We start from the raw sequence: 26,813 nt of genomic DNA on the forward strand, positions 1-26,813 counted from the left end.
AATTTGAATATAATTGAAATAATTAACTTAAATAACAGCAATATCTCTTAAATCCATCTCTGTTTATCAAATCATATAACCCCCATTCAATTTCAGACAGTAATAACCTCTCATTTGAGTTATTATAATTTTATCACTGCCTCAACTCACAACAAATGTTGATCCAAATGTGGAGATATCAGCTTCAACAGATTTAATTATCTGTATGATAGCTATAATTCTCAGATCTAGTTCAGATTTGAACTTGTATCTCCAATTTCCTATCATACATCTTGAACTATATATCCCATTGACATCTTAAACATAAAAATAAATAATTCATCTTTTCACCCCAATCTTCCTTCCTTGAGAACTGATTTATTACTGTGAATGCACCATCATCTTTCTTTTTTCCAGGCTTTAAAACATTCTCACTCCCTATATCCAATCTATTGTCAAGTGTTATTAATAATACTTTCATAATATTTTACAAATATATATTTCCTTATTTACTCTAAAACTGTCAACAAAGCTGTATAGACTCTCAGAACCTTGCTCCTGAACTATCACAACAGCCTGATGGTTAATCTACCTGCTTCTAGTCCCTCATCACTCCAGTCCATTCCCCCTATGGCTGTCAGGCTGATTTCCTTAAGCACAGGTTTGATCCCATCACCTATAAACAAAATCCTACCTCCAACTTTTCCTGATTCTCTTTCATTCTATTGCCCTCTCTGTTGTTTATCTCTAGTTTATCCATCATATGTCTTATATATAGTTGTTTGTTCATAGTTGTTGTATTCTCCTCATTTTGCTTTGCATCTGTTGCCCTACATGATTTCAGTTCCACTAAACAAGATGCCTTTTCCATTACTTCTAAACTCACTACCATACTGTTAATTCAAGTCTTGATTAGCATTTTCTCCCTAAAACTATTATTTCCTTGGATTTGAATGACTGGAAGGTAAAGTACCAAATTTTTCCCAATTCCTTACTTTACAGAGGGGAGAAACTAGAATTTCATGCCACTTTACTTTGCATCTGCTACTCCACCTATTCCATTGAATAATATGCTGCATCACTGGGAAACTCCTGTTTTCTCATTCCTTCAGACTCCTGGATTTTATGCCTCCTTTATTTCTTGACTCTCCCTTCAGATTATAAGATCCCCAAGGGCAGAGACTGTCTATTAATTATATCCTCAACACTTAGCTTAGTGCCTGGTGAATAGTAGACACTTAACAAATACTTATTACCTGAATTAATGACACTCAATCTATTTTAATTTAATATCAAATCAAGGCCCTTGACCATCGTGGTTACCCTTCTCCAGACACTCTCAGCATAATGTGCCATCCTACTTTAGAAGCACTCAGACAAGGAGGGAATACAATGAGACTATCACTTCTTCATTCTTTAAATCTACACTGTCTACCACCACATCATGCATATCAACCTGCCTATTCATATTGAATTTACAATCCACTATAAACCCAAAATGTTTTTCAGGACAATTGCTATTTAACCATATTGTTCCCATGTTATACTTGTGAAATCGATTTTCTGTATTGAAGCTCTAGATTTTGTAATTTTAAGTTTTTCCATCTTATAATAATGTATTCATTTATATGATATGGCACCCTCTACCCTGTAAAGATGAATTTAGAGTGGAGTAATTTAAAGTTTACAACCACCACCCCCCAAAATTAAAAGAAACTGAATCTCAGACAGCTTTTGTTTGGGATGTAGATTTAAAGAATGGAAAGTTGTTGGTCAATTTGCTCTTCAAAGAGTATGAGGGAAATTTGAAACAATAATGCATCAGGAAAAGGGTATAAGACTCCAGTGGTAGACTGATTATTGTCTGGAAATATATAAATTATTTTTCTCAAATAACACTATACTTCTAGATATTGCCCAGAATATAGTAAGAAAGTGTAAAATATTTGAAAACAATATTGCTGGGCCAAGTGCCCCAAATATTAATTGAAACCAGATAGCAGCATGATTTATAAATGTATGAAATAATTAAAAAGTCATTTTTCCTCATATTGCTTTCCCAAGAGAAACAATATGAGGTGACTCTTACTGTTATTATCACTTGAAAAACTTTTGCAAATAATGCTATCATAATAAATTTCTTTAAATAAAAGTCATCAACTTCAGCTCCATAGTTTCATACCACACACCTACTCTGGACTACTTAATAAAAATAATGTTCTTAAACTGTAGGCCTGACCATATCAAACTTCTCCTCCTACTTCAATAACCTGTTCTATTGATTCATGGGTGAAAAAAGGCATATACACACAAAGACACAGATACACACACACAGCACATATACACAAATATAAATCCAGAAATATGGATATATGTATATTTGCCTTTTGTAGTTACACATATACCTATATATGTGTATATATATATGACATTAATATATGTATGATTTAAATTCATGTTCCACACTCCAAATATTATATGATATAATAGTTATTAATAATCACTTGATGTAAAGGAATAAAAAGGTAATTATCTAACAAAATATAAGGACACGTGAGTAGATTCTCTTGCCACTCACCTCAAACTACCTCCACCAAACAGGATCACAGGAAAAGAGAGTGAGACATGGGGCTATACAAAATTTATATCCTGCCCACTTCAGCATGTAACATGAGAAGAAGAGTGGGGTGTTAGATATTGTAGTTCTGGGGTTCATATTCCAATTACACATGTATAAGTATCTCTTCCATATTGGGACTTTCCCTATCAATGTTTCAATATATCATGGGTCACCATAAGAAATTCAATGGGAATTTGGGGAGAGTTTTATGCCAGCCACAAGCAAAATGTGAAAACCAACAGACAACACAGATAATGTATAAAAACTCTATTAATTAATAAAATATATGCATAACTACATACAAGATCTTCTTAGAGAAAAAATAAATGAAAAATTAAAATTTGCGAAAAGAACACAAAAGTGAAATATCTTAATGTGTATTTGCATATTTTCCAGATTGGGGGCATGCCAAGCTCCTAAAGCCCAGGACAGCATATGTGTGTGTGTGCGTGTGTGTGTATGGGAGATGTATATGCTTATAGGTAGGTAAGTAGGGATAATCTGTTAATTTTCTATATATCTTGAACACCAAACCCTTATTTGACGTATTTGAAACAAAGTTGTTGCATTTTTTCCCATTCAACAATTTCCCTCTTATCTGAAGTGTACTTATTTTGTTCTGTTGACTGATGGATTTCATAATTACATACACATTTGCATATAAAATAATTTGCACAATTAAATAATAATTAATTAACATTCATTTCATTTTTTGTAATGAATTCTGTCCTTATTTGGTTCTATACATTTCCTATCCATAGTTTGAGGTGTATATCATATTTTCTCTCTTTTTAATAATATGTTCTTGAATATTAAGGTCATGGATTCATTTTCCCAAAAGCCTCCTTCCATCCTCTATACAACTCCCAAATTAAAATTATCAAAATACTAATATTACTGGATCATTTCCCACTCCAAAATAATACTCAAAAAATTTGAATAGTGCCATATTACCTTTTGAAAAAATAATTTTTTAGCATTGCATTTAAAGATTTACTTCATGTTACCTTATTTCAAATAACCTTAATCACTATAAAATTCGATACTCTCTATTTCTCATTGACTGCATTATATTTCTCACCTATATGCCTTTGTAAAGATGGTCCTGATTTTGGAATGCATTCCAGCTCCACCTCAGAGAATCCTTAACTTCCCATCAACTTTAGGAAGCATTTCCTAATTGCCCAATTTATTAATCAATATCCCCTCTGGATATTTCTTTTTAAAATTTTTAGATAATGCTTCAATTACACTTTTCTCCCTCTCTTCTACTCCCACACTCACTGGAAATGAACACAAAACCATTTTAATATATAACCAGTCATGGAAAAAAAATTCCTCCATTTACCACATGTAAAAAATGATGCTACTTTTGCATATTAATTCATCAAGTTTGTATTGAGGTAACAACTTTTCTCATTAGTACATAAGAAGCATGGTTGATAATAAGAATGTTAATTTTCCTTAATCATTTTAGCATTTCCATACTTGGAATGAACATATATATATATATATACATACATACATACATATATATACATATATATGTAGTTTTACATACAATGATATATACATATAATACTTAATTATGTATGTACATGTAATATATTTATATATAATACATAATTTATGTGTATATAAATGTGTATGTATGTAGATGTGTATTTATGTATACTTATTGGAGGAAAAACTATCATTTTTGTGTCTATATCCCTAATGCTTTACACATGATCTGTATCTGCTTCGTGTTCTATAAATTAATATTAGTTTACAGACATATATGTACTTTCCACCTTTATTTATATTTCTCTTGTGGAAAGGGGTGAGAAGAGATAGAGCTAAAAAATCTTAATTCTCTAAAATGCCATTGATATTCAATAAAAATATAGGTATAAGACAAGAAGAGGGAAAAAAATAAGATATTCTTTCCCACCTTGTCCCAGATATAAAACTCATGAGTTAGTAGGCAGATAACTAAGTCTTGGAGATGACTATCAGCAGGCTACAGATGTATTCAAGAGGTGTCAGCTGACAAAGATGTCAGTCTTTCAGTGAAAGCATCCCACACTTGCTGTTCTTTTTGAGCATGCCCAGATGATTCAATTGGTGTGGGAAATCTAGACTGTTCTGTGATTGCCAGAGCCCCAGGCTGCCAAGTCAAAGAGAGCTCCACAGGATAGTGCCAAGCCATCTTTAACATTTGAATCATGTCTTTTTTTGTGCAGTGATCCTTACATCTCTTCTTCAGCCAAAACAATGCAAATCAAAGTTAAGGATGAAAAGAATCTTTAATGCAAACATTGGAAAAAAATCAGCTGTACTGGGAGACAAATTGAGAGAGAATATGCTAGCAACTTTCCAATTTACTATATTTCTTTCCAAATTGTAGAATTGATGTTTCCATAAAAAAAAATAAATGACAGCAGAAAAAAAACTTAGAATATAAATATCAGAACCTCCAAGAGACATATGTGAAATCTTGAATTATACATAATAAATGAACCTCCTATAAATAAACTGAAAACCTCTCAGATCTCCTAATTCCCTTTTCCCACAAAGTATTCATGAATTGGAATAGATCGCAGCTATAATGAGAGTCTAGGTTTTTGTTTATACTTCAGAAAGGGGAAAGCATGGGGATATGACACTCTGATTAAGCTGCTTTGTCATCTTATCCAGAAGGTTGTCTCTCTCATTCCTTCTCTCTTTCCTTCCCTCTTTTAATCACATCTACATGATAATACAAGCAATATTTCTGCTGAATTTTGTGACTTTATGACAAAAACTATTGCATAGATGTCAACTGCTAATTAGCATGTTAAGTGATCAAAGAGTAACAGTTTCATTGTTTATATACCATATAGCATTTATTTTAAAAATATGTACTTATTATTCTATTTTTAGTCATTTAGAAATAGGGCATTTCACTGCAAGCAAGGTGATTGCCCAGTACACATGTATTCACACATGCACACATACGTGTGTGTATGTTTGTGTGTGATTATACATATGCACATAGGTATATGTTTATATGTACACCCACAAGAGAGAGAGAGATAAAATCCAAGTTAACAATTTGGGGGTTGAAATGACCTATACTAAGGGTTGGGGACTCTAAACAACATTTACAAATTGGAAAATTGATATAATTATGTGTGTATGCATACGTATACATATCCACCACATATAAATATATACATACATACATACAGCAGCAAGTGTAGCATATACATATATACATTTAAATATGTGTTTATGAGTAAGGAAGGTCTCAGGCTTCACTGAGTTTCTATTTATACTTCCAGAGTATTTTTGTTTTTTTTCAGGGTCAATTGGAATTTCTGCATCTATATGGCATATATTTCACACCCTGGACATGCTATTATCAAAGGCCATGCACAACATGGCAAGCTGTGTAATAGAGAGTTCCAGCAGTGACATCTGGCTTTTTGGCTGCCTCCATAGACAGCTGCATCTATGACTCACACTTTGTTTATTGGGTTGGCTAAACATGTTACCTATACTTTGCATCTAGCTTTTACTTATTTGCTAGAATGTCATGCCTTTGACTAAATGTATTTTGACTTGCATTATGTAAATTATAAAGTTTTGAGCCAAATCTACCTGAAATATTTCCTTTTGCAATTGGATTAATGTTCTTAAAATAAAGGGATGAAACCAGCTTGTTAATTGTGAATGCTGATTGTAGTACATACATTAAAAAAATGTTACTATCAGGTCTAAAACTTTGCCTTCCACAGTTTCTGGAATGAAGCAGATTGGTATTTGTGATTTCACCAGTATTGGGAATTTCTATGTACAATAGAAAGTCTTCCTACCAATACAAATTAGCAACTTTTAGATTTTGAGAGTAAGATAATGAGTGATGGTGGCATATGTTTAATAAGTGCTTGTTGAATTACATATTTTAAGAGAATTGAGTTGGAAAATAAATCTTCATTTCCAGAGTATAATATAATTCACTTGCCAATTGTTTATCTGTTTGTGACTATATGCAGGGATACAGGTTAGGTAAAGTTATATATTTTTGCTCATATATATCAATATGTAATTTCACTCTGATTAATAAATCCTTTCAAAACTGGTCAAGATAATCTATACTTGCTACTTTATAAATGAGCTACCCACCACTAGTTAAAACTGTGAGAAAGCTACAACCATAAACCCATTCAGAAGAATGATTAGTATTTTTCCGACAGTACAAACTTATGCTTTGAAGTCTCATATTAATCATTAATCTCATATTTAGCTCTATATTTCACTACTTTAGACACCTGTCAGTTTAGTAGAAGGAAAAATGATTCTGAAAAAAGCTTCTATTAGTTATTGGACTTGAAGACAATTTTCCACTGAGCTTGGAATCTCATTTTTGGAACCAATGGTAGTATATATTTTCATATTTCATTTTTAAATAGCATACTAATGGGAGAAAATTTCTGCCAAAATATACATACTTGTACAGGTATATATTCTTACACATGTGTGAATAAATTAAATATATATTTTTCCACCTAATCATCAGATATTTATTTTGAACTTTAATTTATACTTTCACTTATAAGTTGTTTTCAACCAAAACAATTCAGCACATTCTTTTCTTATTTTCCATGTCAATTATTTTTTTCTATATTTTTTGAAATATCCGATTGTTTTATCTCATATCATAGTGATAATATTAAATTCTTAACTTTTTTCTTTATCTCTCATTCTCTCTGCATTGGTCTTTTAAAATCTCTGTTTGTCTCCTTCTGTCTCCTTTTCCATCTTTTACCCTCCTCAGCAGCTCTAGTTTTAATCCCTGACTATGCCATTAATTAGATAGGTGACTTGGAGGAAATAATTTGAGCTCTGAGTCTCATTTTTTTATCTATGAGTCAAGAGGTTTGAACTAGATAATAAATGAGATCTCTTCCAGTTCTAATGTTCAATAAATATATGGTTATATAAGACATAAACATCATCAAGAATACATTATATACCACTCTGGCTGCAGGGGCTAAGACAAAAGCTGGGGCCACATCAGTGATCACAGCATATTGCTTAGGCAAGAGCTAACCAGACTTCTCTCCCCTTTAAATTTACAGAAAGAATAAACAGGCCAAAGTAGGCTAGGGAATAAAAAGGTGATTTGCATAGGCCCTAGGAAATGTTTGTCCTATTTGCCTAGGAAACGTTGTATTTCCCACTAAACAGTACACATTTTTGTACAACATTAAAACTGTTATAAACAAAAATTCAAATTGCATTATCCTATTAATCAATAGTTATCTATTAAGTGACTACCATATAGAAGGCATTATGCTATATGCAAAGGTAGAGTGATAAAAGTGAAATAGTAGTGGCCTTCCAGTTACTTTTATTCTACTGAAGAAAATGCACATATTGTCCTGTACAAAGTATGAACATAAATAAATAAAAGACCATTTTCCCAAGAAGATATACTAGCACATGTAAGAATAGGACAATGCTACATAAAGAAAGTGATATTTGAGATAAGGTATTTTTCCCATTAGAAAGTGTTTTATTTATATTTTTTCTTATATCACTGTCATTTCCCAATGGTTCACTTTCCTTTTTTCCAAATGAACATTCTCTTTTTTAAAATAATATTTTATTTGATCATTTCCAGGCATTATTCATTAAAGACAAAGATCATTTTCTTTTTCTCCCCCTCCACCCCCCATAGCCGACGCGTGATTCCACTGGGTATCACAGTGTTCTTCATTCAAACCCTTTGCCATGTTGTTAGTATTTGCATTAGAGTGTTCGTTTAGAGTCTCTCCTCTGTTATGTCCCCTCAACCGCTGTAGTCAGGCAGTTGCTTTTCATCGGTGTTTCTATTCCTACAGTTTGTCCTCTGCTTATGGATAGTGTTTTTTTTTCCTAGATCCCTGCAGATTGTTCAGGGAGATTACACCGTCACTAATGGAGAAATCAATTACGTTAGTGTATTAGTCTCTGTGTACAATGTTCTCCTGGTTCTGCTCCTCTCGCTCTGCATCACTTCCTGGAGGTTGTTCCAGTCTCCATAGAATTCCTCCACTTTATTATTCCTTTTTGCACAATAGTATTCCATCACCAATATATACCACAATTTGTTCAGCCATTCCTCAATTGAAGGGCATCCCCCCGTTTTCCAATTTTTGGCCACCACAAAGAGCGCAGCTATGAATATTTTTGTACAAGTCTTTTTGTCCGTTATCTTTTTGGGGTACAGACCCAGCAGTGCTATGGCTGGATCAAAGGGAAGACATTCTTTTGTTGCCCTTTGGGCATAGTTCCAAATTGCCCTCCAGAATGGTTGGATCAATTCACAACTCCACCAGCAATGAATTAATGTCCCTACTTTGCCACATCCCCTCCAGCATTCATTACTTTCCATAGCTGTCATGTTAGCCATTCTGCTAGGTGTCAGGTGATACCTCAGGGTTGTTTTGATTTGCATCTCTCTGATTATAAGAGATTTAGAACACTTCTTCATGTGCTTATTAATAGTTTTGATTTCTTTATCTGAGAACTGCCTGTTCATGTCCCTTGCCCATTGATCAATTGGAGAATGGCTTGATTTTTTGAACAATTGATTTAGCTCTTTATTAATTTGAGTAATTAAACCTTTGTAAAGAGGTTTCTATGAAGATTTTTATCCCAATTTGTTGTTTCCCTTCTGATTTTAGTTACATTGGTTTTGTTTGTACAAAAGCTTTTTAATTTGATGTAGTCGAAATTATTTATTTTACATGAGATAAGGTTTTTAAGGCAACTATGGTTCCAATGAAGTTAGGATGGAGAAGTTGGAGTTACTAGGAATGGAAGGAAGCTGTCCAAAGGTACAGAAATGGCCAATAGAGTCATGAATAAAGTTCAAGAAAAAGTTGAATTTGACTCAATAGCAAAATGTATGAAGATGCTCACATTATAATAAGAAATAATATTGTAAAGGCAATTTGGGACCAGGTCACCAAGAGTCATGAATATTGATTAAAAAAAAACAGGTGAGAACTAATTTGGTCACCAAGAGAAAGGATAGAAAGAAAAAAAAAGAAAATTCATAATAGAGCTCTGGAAAACAGATAATTCGTAAACATGATACCAAAGATGAGTCAGTAAGTATAACTAAGAAGTGTTCATTCAGTCAGGAAGAAAACCAAAAGAAATAGTCATAAAAACTCAAAGAAGAGATTTTCCAGGGTGATGAGTTGCTCAGCAATGTCAAATGTCAAAAATAGATTGAGAAATCTCAACAATATAAAAAAATAATAGGATTGAGTTTGACAATTAAGAGATCAAATAGAGTAGAAGGCAAAAATTTGGTTCACTGATAAGGTTGGGATTTAAATCACAAAGTGCTGCAGATTGAGGGAAAGGAGAAAATAAAAACAATAAGCATATTTTTTTCCTAAGAATGTAATGAAAAAGTAGGACATGTGTAGTATGATTGCTTGAGGGACTGTTAGAATTAAGGAAAATGGTTTCTTTTGTTTTTTAAGTCATAATATTTTTTTTTTTTAGGGATTGAAAGAATTTTGGAATATTTAAAGAAAGAAGAGAAAGATCCCACACATAATGAAAAATGATAATTAAAGAGAAAACAGGAAGATCATTAAGGAAGCAATATCTTGGAAAAGACAGGAATAGAATTTAAGACACATATTAAAATGATTGGTATTTGCAAAGAGAATCTCTCTCATTATTAGAAACTGAAAGAAATAAGGAAAATATAAGAAATGATGTTAAGTGTCTTTGAGATGAGAGAGGAGAAGGAGCTCTTTCATGGTGAATATCTTCAATTTTCACAGTAAAATAAGAAGTGATGTCTTCAGCTAAAAGGGTAAGGTCTGAATTTTGAGAGAAAAGAGAATATTTAGAGTATGTTTTATGAGTAGTGAGATAGGGAATCAATTAGTTATGAATAGAAAGACTACCTCACTTTGGTAAAAGGCCACTTGAATTCAGAAATTCATCTGTAATGTAAAAGTAGACAAAAATGTGGAGCTGAATTTATTGACTTTTAAAATTAAAATCAAAATCAGAAAGAGAGAAAAGTGATGTTATAAGTACTGAATAGTATAGTGAGTGGGAAGAGGTCATGATGAGATCAAATATTAGGCTTAGGAAGAGTAAGGCACAGCAAGAGAAAATGAAGACATCTTATGAACAGGTAAAAGAAAGACAACTTTTGGAGGCGCAGTCAAGATGGCAGCTTAGCAAGCAGCAAAAGTTCAGACCTCGTAGAAGACCCTTCCTTACCGATACAGACTGAAAGCTCCTAGGGCACCGAAATTCAATCTGAACAACAGGACAGAAGCGGGGAACCCTCCTTCTGGACTCAAATCAAAAGGTACACCCCCCCCCCAAAAGCCAGAATCCGAGAATACTCAGGGCTAAGGGGAAGGCAGAGCGAGGGTCCCAGGACCCCTCCCCCACAACCCAGAGGGCTGAGCCCCCAGCAGCAGCGGGAACATCTGAGAGGGCAAAGGTGCTGGTTTGCAGGGTCTACCTTGTGAGCAGTGGGGCGCCGGGCTCGGAGCATCCAGCTTGGACAGTAGGGAGGAAGCCAGGGAGACACGGGCCATGGTTAGGTCCCTCCATTGGGCTGCAGTCTCACCCTTGCCTCGGGCACATCCAGACCAATACAGTTGATCTAATCCCATCAGAACTCCTCAGAGGTTAGGGAGGCAGGCAAAGGCACTTGCGGACAGCAGAGAAGCAGCTGGAGAGAACTGGAGAGAGCCTGGGAGGCCCAGCCTTCCAGGAGTCTTCAGAGCCTCAGTGCTTCATACCACATACAGCCCAACCCAATTGAACTCAATCCAATCAAAAGCCTCCAGAGGACAGGGAAGCTAATATTCCTCCCCTAGATACTGTACCAAGAGATCTGACAAAGCTCCAAGAGGGGAGACTGACAGCCGCCAAACCAAAACAAAATGAGAGGAGCAAGAGCACAGCCAAATAAGGGGAGCAAAGAAGGGATAAACTTGAGCAAACAACAGAAAAAGAAGAAAGAAATTACAATAGACAGCTTCTGCACAGGTAATGAGCAAAGAGCGAATGACACAGAGGGGGAGAACCCAGCAAAGAGAAAAATCAGAAATCCCAGCAAATTGGATACAGGCTTTGGAAGAACTCAAAATGCAATTCAAAACACAAATAAGAGAAGCTGAAGACAATTGGGAAAAGAACTTAAAAACTAAGATAAGTCATCTGGAAACAGAAAATAGTGTCTTGAAAGCCACAATCAACCAGCTGGAAAATGAGGCAAAGGAGATGAAAGATGAGTCAAAGCAGATGAAAGATGAGGTAAAGAAGATGAAATATGACCTCCAAAGAAAATCCGACCAAAAGGAAAAGGACAACCAAAAAACTGAGGATGAAATACAGTCTTTAAGAACCAGAATACAACAACTTGAATCGAGCAACCTCACAAGGCAGAAGGACACTATAAAACAAAACCAAAAGAATGAAAAAATTGAGGAAAATATGAAGCATCTCATTCACAAAACAGAGGAATTAGAAAATCGTTCAAGAAGAGACAATTTAAGAATTATTGGCCTACCAGAAGACCATGACAAAAGAAAAAGCCTGGACATTATATTACAGGAAATTATTAAAGAAAACTGCCCCGAAATCCTTGAACAAGAGGGAAAAGTGGAGATTGATAGAATCCACAGATCACCTCCTGTACTTAATCCCCAACTGACAACACCCAGGAATGTTATAGCCAAATTCAAGAACTATCAGACCAAAGAAAAGATATTACAAGCTGCCAAGTAGAAGTCATTCAGATACCAAGGAACCACAGTCAGGATAACTCAGGATCTGGTTGCATCCACACTGAAAAAAAGAAAGGCATAGAATACGATATTCTGGAAAGCCAGGGAACTAGGTCTACAACCAAGAATCAACTATCCAGAAAAACTGACTATATTCTTACAGGGGAAAGTATGGTCATTCAACAAAATAGAAGAATTTTAAGAATTCGTAAAGAAAAGACCAGACCTGAACAGAAAATTTGATGTCCAAGCACAGAACTCAAGAGAATCATCAAAAGGTAATTAAAAAAGAGGGGAAAAAAGAAAAACAAAAAAAAAATTTTAAGAGACTCAATATTTAGTTAAAATGATATGTATCCCTATAAGAAAAGAGGTCATTGGTAACTCTTTAAAACTGTTGTTATTAGCTGGGCAGCAAAAAGAAGTATACTTAGAGGGAACAGCAACAAACTGTATAGGATGAAAGGACAAGACATAAATAGGTATATAGATATATGCATGCAAAAATACATATGCATGAGAATGCATATATATATATATATATATATATATATATAACTAGAGCTTAAAATAGGTTAATATTAAAAGAAATGGGAAAAGAAACAAATGGGGGTAAATTTATATGTCATAAAGAAGCTCATGGTGGGAGGGGTGAGAACATCAATACACTGGAAGGGTAAAGAGGTCAGAGACAGGAAATACTCAACTTTTACGTGCTTTGAAAATGACTCAAAGAGGGAAAAACAATCCAATCCATTGGGGGCAGAGAATAGATTTGCACCCTATAGGGGAGTAGAAGGGTAACAAATGGTCTGATGGGGAGGGAAGCAGTACAAGAGAGGGAGGGAGCAGGGGGTTAATTTTAGAAAGACTACAGGGAAAATAAGGGGGGGGATAAAAAGGGAGGGGGTAGAAAGGGAAGTAAAATAAGGGTGGGAACAAGGGGGACTGTTCAAAAGCAAACACTGGTGTAGAAGGAAATAGTGAAAGAAGAAAAGGCAGGTAAAGGAGCAGAAATCAAAATGCTGGGAAATACATAGCTAGTAATCATAACTCTGAATGTGAATGGAATGAACTCACCCATAAAACGCAAGAGAATAGCAGAGTGGATTAGAGTCCAAAACCCTACCATATGCTGTCTACAAGAAACACATATGAGAAAGGTAGATACACATAGGGTGAAAATAAGAGGATGGAGCCAAATCTATTGGGCATCAACTGACTAAAAGAAGGCAGGAGTCGCAATCATGATATCTGACAAAGCCTAAGTAAAAATAAATCTAGTTAAAAGAGATAGGGAAGGTAATTGCATCCTGATAAAAGGCAGTATAGATAGTAAGGAAATATCTGTATTCAACATGTATGCACCAAATGGCATAGCATCCAAATTTCTAAAGGAGAAACTAGAGGAACTCAAGGATGAAATAGATAGAAAAACTATACTAGTGGGAGATCTGAACCTTCCTCTATCCGAACTAGATAAATCAAACCAAAAAATAAATAAGAAAGAGGTAAAAGAAGTGAATGAAATCTTAGAAAAATTAGAGTTAGTAGACATGTGGAGAAAAATAAATAGGGACAAAAAGGAATATACCTTCTTTTCTGCAGCACATGGTACATTTAGAAAAACTGACCATGTATTAGGGCATAAAAAACATTGCAAACAAGTGCAAAAGAGTAGAAATAATGAATGCAACTTTCTCAGATCACAATGCAATGAAAATAATAATCAGTAAGGGAACATGGAGAGGTAAATCAAAAATTCATTGGAAATTAAACAATATAATTCACCAAAACCAGTTAGTTAAAGAACAAATCATAGAAACAATTAATAACTTCATTGAAGAAAATGACAATGATGAGACATCCTTTCAAACCCTATGGGATGCAGCCAAAGCAGTACTCAGGGGGAAATTTATATCCTTGAGTTCATATATTAGCAAATTAAGAAGGGCAGAGGTCAATGAATTGGGCATGCAAATTAAAAAATTAGAAAGTGAACAAATTAAAAATCCTCAGATGAAGACTAAATTAGAGATCCTAAAAATCAAAGGAGAAATTAATAAAATTGAATGTCAAAGAACTATTGATTTAATAAATAAGACTAGAAGCTGGTACTTTGAAAAAACAAATAAAATAGACAAAGTACTAGTCAGTCTAATTAAAAAAATGAAAGAAATAAACCAAATTGACAGTATCAAAGATGAAAAAGGAGACCTCACCTCTAATGAAGAGGAAATTAAGGCAATCATTAAAAACTACTATGCCCAATTATATGGCAACAAATATGGCAATCTAGGTGATATGGATGAATACTTACAAAAATATAAATTGCCTAGACTAAAAGAGGAAGAAATAAATTACCTTAACAACCCAAATTCAGAAAAAGAAATTGAACAAGCCATCAAAGAACTCCATAAGAAAAAATTCCCAGGTCCAGATAGATTCACAAATTAATTCTATCAAACATTCAAAGAACAACTAATCCCAATTTTAAACAAACTATTTGACAGAATAGGCCAAGAAGGAGTTCTACTAAATTCATTCTACGTCACAAACATGGTACTGATCCCAAAGCCAGGCAGGTCAAAAACAGAGAAAGAAAACTATAGACCAATCTCCCTAATGAATAGAGATGCAAAAATCCTAAATAGTATACTAGCAAAAAGTCTCCAGCAAGTCATCACAAGGGTCTTCCACTATGACCAGGCAGGATTCATACCAGGAATGCAAGGATGGTTCAATATTAGGAAAACCATCCACATAATTGACCACATCAACAAGCAAACCAACAAAAATCACATGATTATCTCAATAGATGCAGAAAAAGCCTTTGATAAAATACAACACCCATTCCTATTGAAAACACTAGAAATTATAGGAATAGAAGGGCCTTTCCTAAAGATGATAAACAGTATCGATCTAAAACCATTAGCAAACATCATCTGCAATGGGAATAAACTAGAAGCCTTTCCAATAAGATCAGGAGTGAAACAAGGATTACCATTATCACCTCTATTATTTAACATTGTACTAGAAACACTAGCAGTAGCAATTAGAGAAGAAAAAGAAATTGAAGGTATTAAAATTGGCAATGAGGAGACCAAGCTATCACTCTTTGCAGATGATATGATGGTTTACTTAAGGAATCCTAGGGAATCAACCAAAACATTACTCAAAATAATCAACAACTTTAGAAAAGTTGCAGGATACAAAATAAATCCGCATAAGTCATCAGCATTTCTAACCCATTTCAGCAGCAAGAATTAGAAAGCAAAATACCATTCAAAATCACCCTAGACAATATAAAATACTTAGTAATCTATCTGTCGAGACAAACAGAGGAACTATATGAACACAACTACAAAACACTTTTCACACAGCTAAAACTAGACCTAAACAATTGGAAAAACATTGATTGCTCATGGGTGGGATGAGCTAACATAATAAAAATGACAATCCTACCCAAATTAATTTACTTATTTATTGCCATACCCATTGATGTACCAAAAAACTTCTTTACTGAATTAGAAAAAACCATAACTAAGTTCATTTGGAAGAACAAAAGATCAAGGATATCCAGGGAATACATGAAAAACAATGCAAAGGAAGGAGGACTTGCAGTCCCAGATCTCAAACTATACTATGAAGTGGTGGTTATCAAAACAATTTGGTACTGGCTAAGAGACAGAAAGGAGGATCAGTGGAATAGACTTGGCATAAATGATCTCAGCAAGACAGTTTATGACAAACCCATAGACCCCAGCTTTTGGGACAAAAATCCATTATTTGATAAAAACTGCTGGGAAAATTGGAAGACAGTGTGGGAGATATTAGGTTTGGATCAACACCTCACACCCTACACCAAGATAAATTCAGAATGAGTGAATGACTTGAACATAAAGAAGGAAACTATAAGTAAATTAGGTGAACACAGAATAGTATACATGTCAGACCTTTGGGAAGGGAAAGATTTTAAAACCAAGCAAGACTTAGAAAGAGTCACAAAATGTAAAATAAAAAACCTCTGACAAAGGTTTACTTACTCAAATTTACAAAGAGCTAAATCAATTGTTCAAAAAATCAAGCCATTCTCCAATTGATAAATGGGCAAGGAACATGAACAGGCAGTTCTTAGCCAAAGAAATCAAAACTATTAATAAGCATGTGAAAAAGTGTTCTACATCTCTTATAGTCAGAGAGATGCAAATTAAAACAACTCTGAAGTATCACCTCACACCTAGCAGATTGGCTAACATAACAGCTATGGAAAGTAATGAATGCTGGAGGGGATATGGCAAAGTAGGGACACTAATTCATTGCTGGTTGAGTTGTGAATTAATCCAACCATTCTGGAGGGCAATTTGGAACTATGCCCAAATGGTGATAAAAGACTGTCTGCCCTTTGATCCAACCATTGCACTGCTGGGTCTGTACCCCAAAGAGATAATAAGGAAAAAGACTTGTACAAGAATAGTCATAGCTGCACTCTTTATGGTGGCCAAAAATTATAAAATGAGGGGATGCCCTTCAATTGGGGAATGACTGAACAAATTGTGGTATATTTTGGTGATGGAATACTATTGTGCTAAAAGGAATAATAAAGTGGAGGAATTCCATGAAGACTGGAACAACCTCCAGGAAGTGATGCTGAGCGAAAGGAGCAGAACCAGGAAAACATTGTACACAGAGACTGATACATTGTGGTACAATCGAAGGTAATGGACTTCTCCATTAGTGGCAATGCAGTGTCACTGAACAATCTGCAGAGATCTAAAAAATACTATCCACAAGTAGAAGATAAACTGTGGGAGTAAAAATACCTATGAAAAGCAACTGCTTGACTATCTAGGGGTGGAGGGGATATGACTGAGGAGAGACTCTAAATGAACACTCTAATGCAAATACCAACAAATGGAAATGGGTTTGAATCAAGAACACATTTGATACCCAGTGGAATTGAGCGTGGGCTATGGGAGAGGTGGTGGGAGGGAGGCGAGGGAAGAAAAGAAAATGATCTTTGTTTCCAATGAATAATGTTTGGAAATGACCAAATAAAATAAAAAAAAAGAAATTAAAAAAAAAGAAAGACACCTTTTGATCAAAGAAGTTGTACCCTTATGGGGAAATGGAAAATTCAAGGAGGAGGTAGAAATTCAGTGTTGCTCTGCAGTTTGATATTTGAAAAGACTTAGAAATTAAGAGATTAGACTGTTTGAATAAGCAAAAACACAGAAATTTGGGACTAGAAAAAAGGCAGTAAACCAGAGGATAAACTCTTTGATAAAGGAGAATGACCTGATATTTAGTAAACAAAAGTCAACATAATCATTATAGAAAAAAAATGAACTATAAAAAAGAAACCACTGAATTATCAGAAAGAGAATTTGGAAATAAAAATGGGAAACAACTGTTTATATGTGCAGTCTCACATACATATTGTATTTATACTTTATTTTTACCCTATTGCATGTCAAAAAAGGTTTAATATTCATTTAAAATTTTTTGAGTTCCAAATTCTCTCCCTTATTCAAATTCTTCCTTCCACCTTCCCTCCCTCACTGTCTTTCCCCTTCTTGTGATGGCAAGCATTCTAATATCAATTTTATTTGATTAGATAATCATCTAAAACATTTTTATATCAGTCACTTTGTGGAAACATATCAAATTAAAAAGAATTAGTTATAAAATGAAATATAGTATGTTGTAGTCTGCATTCATATTCCCCCAATTCTTTCTCAGAGGGCAGATGACATTTTTCATCAGGAGTCTTTGGAATTGTCTTGGATCACTGAATTACTAAGAATAAATAGGCCATTGACAGTTGTTCATCAAGAAATATTATTTTCATAGTATACAGTGTTCTTCTGGTAATACTCACTTCATTTTGCATCAATATATGTAAGTATTTCCAGATTTTTCTTAAATCATCCTGCTTGTCATTTCTTATAGCACAAAGTATCCCATAATTATAATACACCCTAACTTGTCCAGCCTTTTCCCAATGGATGGAAAACCTCTGTTTCCAAGTCTTTGGTACCATAAAAAGAGAGGCCTAGTAATGGTGTTGATGGGTCAAAAGGCATACATAATTTTAGAGTTATTTGAGAATAGTAACCACACATATATTTTACAATGCTTTTATTTCTAGCCAATGCACATTATTCAATGCTTTTCATTGAATTTCTGTCATGTTTATATATGTTCTCATCAAAGCTGATTATTTCTGTTTACTATGATATATATAAGCAATTTAATTTGCCATTGCTTAAAATAGTCTCAAAAACTTGGCATTTCTGGGTTCTTATTTAATTACTACAAAGGGATTATGATGAACTGAAAAGGAATATTTTGAACCATGGAACACATTCATGGATTCAAATTCCAAAATATCTAGAATATCTTACTTAGGTTACTTTCTACAAAACCTCAAAAAGAACAAAAATCATATGAGATAAGTATTGCATATAAATTAATGCTTGTGATAACCTCAGGTACACTTAGCATCAGAAATAGAACTCTAGCCTGGTGTGTTTCTTTAGCTTACATCTATTAATTGAATGAAAAATGAAGTTGTCTTTAAATTGGATCTTTACTGTAATATATTGTGCCTACTGTGTACTAAAAGTGATTACTCTTGCTGTATTTAAAATGCACATATCTACCTCTTTCTAGCTCCAACAACAGTTTTTCTTCTATAATATCATGAATATGAAATACTTTTCTCTTTAAAGAAAAGGAAATTCCAGGCCATGGTCCCCATTGTGCACTGTAGTTTGTGAGTACAATCAATTGAAGGTTCAAAATTTGTGCCATTTATCTCAGACAAAAAAATAAATCAGGACCCCATCATTGGAGCCGACAGTTGGTAACCACAGTGAATAAGAATATTCTTCTGTAATATTCAAACAGCAAAGAGATACTTGCATTCAGAGTCAGGGTTTCTAAAGCTATTACCATCACAATATTCTTAGGCTGCTGGAAGCTCACATATTTAAGATAAAGAGCAGGAAGCATAACAATACACACAAACAGATCTTTTAGTAGCCAAATATTGTATAGCATATCTTCAGAGAAAAGGAACAGTACTGTTCAACAGTTATATCATTATTTCCTGTCTGCACACCACCTAAGGTGTGTCTTTTCTACATTTTTTTTTCTATACTGTGTCTTTTACGTGAAGGAAAATTAAGTATCTTCAATAGTTAAATTACTAGAGGCAAAAATAATCACTAATGCCTGTCTGTTTCTCACTTCAGCCAGATGAAAGTTGCCCTTCATGAAGACAGCAGGAAAAGCAATTGATAATAGAAATGGAATAAAACAGATAAAACAGCTGAAGAAAACAGGAAATATGAGAATAAGTATATATTGACCTTGGCAAGAAGAGGATCCATCTCTTTATCAGAGACTGGGGAAATCAAGATGAAAATGAGAGATTATATCAATTTATTTTGGGGTGAAAAGAATGGAAAAATATAGAACTTTAATTGTATGATCTCATTTTTTCAGTCAACTTAAAAGCTCAGATGAGCTAAAGGGCTATAGAAAGTGTTGGGATCTCAAGGAGGAATGGAGGTTTTTTTTAAAAGAAAACTCTTACCTTCTATCTTAGAATTAAGACTAAATATCAGTTCTAAGGCAGAGGAGTGGTAATGGATAAGCAAATGAAGTTAAATGACTTGCCCAGAGTCTCACAGTTAAGAAAAATGTCTGAGGCCAGTTTGAAACTCAGAACATCCTGTCTCTATATCTGAATCTCTATCCACCTAACTGCCCAGGAAATGAAGGTCTTGACAAAAATGAAGAGTATGTATAGTAGGGATAAAGCATATATTGAGGTAGAAGTATAAAATTTTAGTTCAGGGAATAACAGTTTCTAATCAAACAAATAGAAAATTGAGAATAATGCAAGGAATTGCCATGTTATCATCCCTTTGTGTGGCTGAAATAGAATGAAAGTCATACAATCAAACATACACATAAACACAAACATTTATCGATGTCTCTTAAACAGTCTGATAAACAGAGTCTATCAGATGCTTATGCAGGGTCTCTGTTCTCCTTTGAATGCCAATGTTTTTGTCCACCTGAGGATAATAATGCTAAAGGAAACACACAAAACCAAACACTCACAACAAAAATGTTTGTAACATAAATAAAATTCCTCAGCAGGACAGAGCATAGTTCCCTGGTATTATCTCATTTAGAGACACATTTTGAAAATAAACCTCCATCAAAGAAGCTAAAATGTATAGAGACTGTAGTATGATTACTTCCAAATAGTGAACAAAGCTATCTTTTGTGATTTTATCATGTGATATATGACAATTCGATTGTATAATTTAGTCTGATGAAATAGATGTGATATTTTCTAGTCATTGTTACCTATTCTACCCACATTCCTTTTTGTGTGCTCAGGAGCAAATATAGCTGGATGTTAGAGTAGAAGATATAGTAAATATTTTTAGATTTCTCCTTTATAATGAAAGGGAAAGAGAGAGAGAGAAGGGGGGGGGGGTTAAACAAGTTTAGAAATCCAACCCTACATACTGTAAAATTAAAAATTTATCATTCCAACATCTGTGTGGTATTGTGCAAACCAGCTGGAATCCCTAAAATGCACAAAAGAATCTGGGTCATAGCTGGGCATAGAAAATGAATTGAATTCATATAAAATTAATTTTTTGTTCTAAAATCTGAGCAAAATCTTTAAGACTCAAAGAAAGATTATAGCCTTAAATGCATTTTAAAAGGATATATGAAACTTATGTCAACAGGATTTCTAAAAATTCTTAAGTTCCTGACTTGATATTCTCCATCTCTCATTGGTTCCATTTCTCTGTCACCCATAGTTTGAAAAGTTTTTTTTCTTTTTAAATCTATATATACATGTGTATATGTATATAATCTTCCCTACCAAGAGAGCTATCTGTTTTTAACAAAGAATAAAGATGATGAAAAGAAAAGAAATACAATAGCAATCCTGCCAAACTGCAGAAATATTAAAGAACACACAATTTTGAAAGTAAATGCAATAATTCATATTTATAATTCCTTACATCACTGAAGAGTGGTACATTGCTTTTCTCCAGAGACAGCCTTGATGTTTAGAATAAGTTCATTTATATTTTCCTTTGGTTTTTACATTTTTATATGTTTGTATTTTTTAAAACCCTACCTTCTGTCTTAGGATTAATACTAGGTATTGGTTCCCAAAGCAGAAGAGCAGTAAGGGCTAAGCAATTGTTGTTAAGTAACTTGTTGAAGGTCACAGAACTAGGAAATATCTTGGATCAGATTTTACCTCAGAACTTCCTATCTATAGGGCTGCCTCTCTATCTACTGAGACACCTAGGTACTCAATTGTACTATTTTAAATGTCTGTTTACTTTAGCTTACTTCATGATATGACAATTAATTTTTGTTCCCATGCTTATCTATAGTCTAAATAGTTCTTCTTTTAAAACATTTTTATGGATTTTATGAAGGAAACATTATTATATCCATAAAGGATGGAAAAAGAGAACAATAATATTCATCCCATTGCATTTATATTCCTCAATTTGGTTAGTCATCACAATAAATATACTTTACTGCTATAAATGTTTTAATATAAGTCAACCTTTTTTTTTTCATAACCCTTACCTTCTGTCTTAGCAGCAATATAATGTATTGGTTCTAAGGCAGAAGAGTGGTAAGAGCTAGGCAATGCGGGTTACGTGACTTGCCCAGAGTCACATAGTTAGAAAATGTCTGAGGCAAGGTTTGAACCCAGGACCTCCCATTTCTGGACCTGGCTTTCAATCAACTGGGCCACACCACTGCCCTCCAGCCTTTCTTTTTATGTTTGAACTCACTGAGAAATGTACCTACCAATGATATCTAGGATAAAAAGGAGAGAGAAAATTTAGTCATTTTCTTAGGAAAATTTCGAGTTACTTTCCAGATTGACCAGGTTAATTCATGGTTCCACAAACAGTATACCTGGATACCTGTCATTTGATTACCCTTCTAACACTTTTCCATAATCACTAAATTTCTGTGTATGCTATAGAACTAAAAGTTGGTTATGTGTGCTGATTCACTGGAGAAACAAGGCATGTAAATCTGGGAGATTTCTACATGCTCATTTCCCAATGGAATCATGGGGGAAGTATAATTATAATTTTCTCCCCAGGACTCTCTTTCCCAGCATCCCACTTGCATTTTTATGCTAACATACTACTGTAGGGAAGATACAAGTTTTGTTTAGATCCTCCCTCTCTCTCTTCTTTCCAAACATGACTGTGGAGGCTAGGAGTAGAGCTTGGCAAGAAAGTTTACTCTCATGGTCATATTTAAGCTTTGTACTCCTATTTTTTATATCTCTAATTCAAGTGATTACTAATAAATCTTATAAAATATAATACTTGGAGTTTTTGGACATTAATTTAAATTTTACAGAACCATATAAAAACCAGAGTTGTTTTGATTAACATATCTCTTCATAATCAATTCGGTATAGAATTTTATCTTATACTAAAGGAAATTAAGATTGGAGGGGGCAGGAAAAAGGGGGAGGGCTGATGTATAAGAAAGCAAATTTGGGGAAATGCTGATCAAAAACTACAGGAAGAAATAGGAGAGAGAATAATACACAGTAATCACAATGGTGCAATTTTTTACAAGTCTTTAATAAAGCCCTTATTTTTCAAATGGAGAAATGATTCGAATATATAAGAATTCAAGTCATTCCTCAACTGATAAATGGTTCAAGGATATGAACAGATAGTTCTTAGACAAAGGAATTAAAACTCTATAGTCTTGCAAAATTTTCTATAAATCACTATTAATTGGAGAAATACAAATTAAAACAGCTCTGTGATACCACCCCATACCTATCAGTGTGATTATTATGATACAAAAAGAAAATGGCAATACTTGGGAGAGGATGTGGGAAGAAAATGAAATACTAATAACCATTGGGGGAGTTGAGAATCAATTCAATCATTCTGAGAGTAATTTGTACCTATGGTTAAAGGACTATGAAAAAGTAATCATCATTATCATCAAAATCATCATTAATTGGTTTGTTTCTGAAATACATAAAAAAAACAAAAAGGAAAATGACCTATATGAATACAAACATTTAAAACAACTCTTTTTTTTGTGGGAATAAAGAATTGGAAAAGGAGGCAATACCTATCAATTAAGGAAATGGATAAGTAATAAGTAGTATATAATCATAATGGAATACTATTGTACAGTAAGAAATAAAGAGCAGAAGGAGCTCAGAAAAACTTGGAAAGATTTCCATAACCTGTAGCAGAGTGAAATGAACAGAACTGGAAATACATTGTACAAGGTGATAGGGAAACTGTGCAATGAACAACTGTGAGTATCATAGCTATTATAGCAATGGAGTGATACAAATCCCTTAAGGCTCATGATAAAAAATGTTGTCTTTCCCCAAAAAAGAACTGACAGGAGTCTGAATCAATAGCAATGCAAAGATTTTTAACTTAATCAAGTTTTTTTGTTTGAGTTTCCTTCCATAAAGATTAATATTGAAAAATGTTTTATGTGATTGGACATGTAAAATTTATATGAGATTGTTTACCATCTTAATGAAAGAGTGGGGGTTGGGAAAAAGGGAGAAAGAGAGAAAATGTGAGACTAAATATATTTTGAAAAATATTGAAAAATATTTTTATATGTAATTGGGAAAAATAAAGTTAAATCAAACAAAACAATTCACATTTCATTCTTAGCAACATCTTCTTAATTTGCTTGTTCGTCATAATTGTTTTCCCTTCTGACATTTATCCATTCATGTGCAACAATAATGAAAGTTCTGCCTGTACATCTAAGATCTTCAATTTCTTCATTGTGAACATGTAATCCCTATTAATAATTTTTATATTGTCTCTGGGATTCATTTGATACCACTAGCAATGGTTAGTAGTATTTCTGCCTACCTATTTTTGAAAGACTCAAATCAGTTAACATTTATTAGGCATATAATATTTCAAGAAATATGCAAAGTGGTAGGTATATGGAAAGAGAAAAAAGAGATTCTTTGAACTCAAGGAGGTTACTATCTAATGGTGGTGGGGAAATGCAAACAAATATATGCAAAGTGAGCTATTAATAGAATAAATATTTCACTAAAAGAAGTAAAGTATAATTATTAAGAAGGCCTGGCGAGTAGGGCAATTAAGTGGCTCAGTGGATAGAAATTTATTCCTGAGACAAGAGGTCTGTATTCCTATGTGACCTCAGATACTTCCTAACTGTATAACCCTGAGCAAATCACTTAATCCCAATTGCCAAAGCCCTCACCACTCTTCTGCCTTGGAACTGATACTTAGTATTGATTTAAAGACAGAAAGGGTTTTTATTTTGTTTTGTTTTGTTTAAAAGAAGGCTTGGGAAAAGCCTCCAGTAAAAGATATGGTATTAGTTGGAACTTAACGGAAGCCAGGGAACTTGGTAAGTAAGGCAGACAAGAGAGAAAATTCCAAGAATCAGGGACATCCAGAGAAAATGCCAAGTGCCAATATTGGATAGTATCATTTGTGGAATGGTTAGAAGGACAGTTTTATTGGATCAAAGAGCATATATCTGGGAGAAAGGTATAAGAAAATTGAAAGGTGGGAAGGGAGGAGGAACTAGATGATTAAGGTCTTTGAATTTCAAACAGAGAATTATATATTTGTCCTGGAGACAATAGGGAGCTACTGTAGTGCCTCACTTCCTTGATAAAGGCTTTGGGAATTTATAACTTCCTAATTATAGACTATATTATATTGCATTGTATTGAACAAAGAACTTCCATATTGCCTAATCAATTGTAAAAGGGTTTGCTGAGCCCCTTATTAAATCAGAGGATCAATTTCTTTGCCCTGAAACATCGATAACTCAAAGATTTTATTTGTTGTACCCAGATTTAGCCAAGTATTGATAGAGTTCCCTGTGTTGATTCGGGATTTCAAAATATTAGAGGAATAGACACTGCTTCCCCTGTTGTCCTCTCCCAATGAATTAGAATTCCTGATTTGTTCATCAAAGCTTCTAGTTAAGCATATTTTGACATATCAGCTTCTGTCCCAGAATTTCCAAGGAATGAAATAGAGTTCATTAAATTGGAACATTTATCTCCTTCCCCAGTTTCCAACACAGCTATTGTTTGTTCTTCCTTCTACAGTCCTATTCCTTGTAATGTAGATATTAGCAGATGGGAAAAGTGGAAATAATGAAGCACTTTTTAATTGTAAAAATAAATGGTAGATAATGGTATATGTGTATTTATTCTAAATAAAATAGCTTTTCATTAATCCCTTCCTGTACAAAAATTACAATATTAAAGTATTTTGATTATTTGTCTAACTTACACTAAACAGCACCTGGTTTTCCAGGTTTTCTCTGCTCTGGATGCAACTGCCTAGAGCAGGGCCATCCACAAGAGCATTAACTGTTTCTAATGTTAATGTAAGAACCATTAGATATAACAAATTATGACTTGAGCTTGAAATAAACATTTCTGAAGTTGTAATGTTTGGAGGAAACATGATTAAGCAGTTTCCTCTTCAGAAAATGGGAAGAATATTAACAGAAAAATAAAGTATGATGGAAATAGATCTAAAACACCTTCCATCACAATGCGATGATCAAGACAGGACAATTTTTCCCTTTAATAGAATCATTAAATTCACCTTGATCTCCTACAATAACAAAAGGAATGTCTCAGTGTTTTGGAGATTTCTTATAGGTCTGGTTTGTGAGCTATCTGCTGCCAGTGATACTCAGGAGGTAATTTCCTTGCTACATAAAAATAATAAGTGCTCTGATTTAAACACAGAAAAAAGTGTATTGATGGCAGATCTTACAGTAAAATAGTCTGATTTTATATTAACAACACAGAGATGACAAATCTTTTAATTAGGTCAACTCTAGGTACTGTAATAATAGAAATATAGTTACTAGGAAGAAGGCCATATGTGGTATTAATACAGTAAAGAATCAAAAGAACCTTTGAGATTCTGTATGAATACAAATGAAAGGATAGATAAGATCAGGGAAAGGAGACAGCAAAGGACCACATTCGCCTTCCTAAAATTCAAGAGCCACTTTAGTCTTGCATTGTTAAGTGAACTGTGGAATTTTATCAATCAATCCAATTCTTATAGAAGGGAACTGCACTTTTTTATTTCATATTTTTTGTGATTCATTTTAGTTTTAACTTGAAATATTAGGTTGTACAAAATTATTTGACAAGAATACATGTTACCATTAGATATCACCATTTAAACAATTTGAAGGAAGAATACTCCCCAAGGGACTTCCTCATATGAGATTTCATTGGGATACCAGGTTTTGTACCCAGTAATCAAGGGATCAAGCCACAGACCAGTGACTCTTCCTTCTTTGATCAAGGCATG

The sequence above is a fragment of the Monodelphis domestica genome, chromosome 5, assembly GCF_027887165.1.
Source record: "Monodelphis domestica isolate mMonDom1 chromosome 5, mMonDom1.pri, whole genome shotgun sequence".
NCBI classification, from domain to species: Eukaryota; Metazoa; Chordata; class Mammalia; order Didelphimorphia; family Didelphidae; genus Monodelphis; species Monodelphis domestica.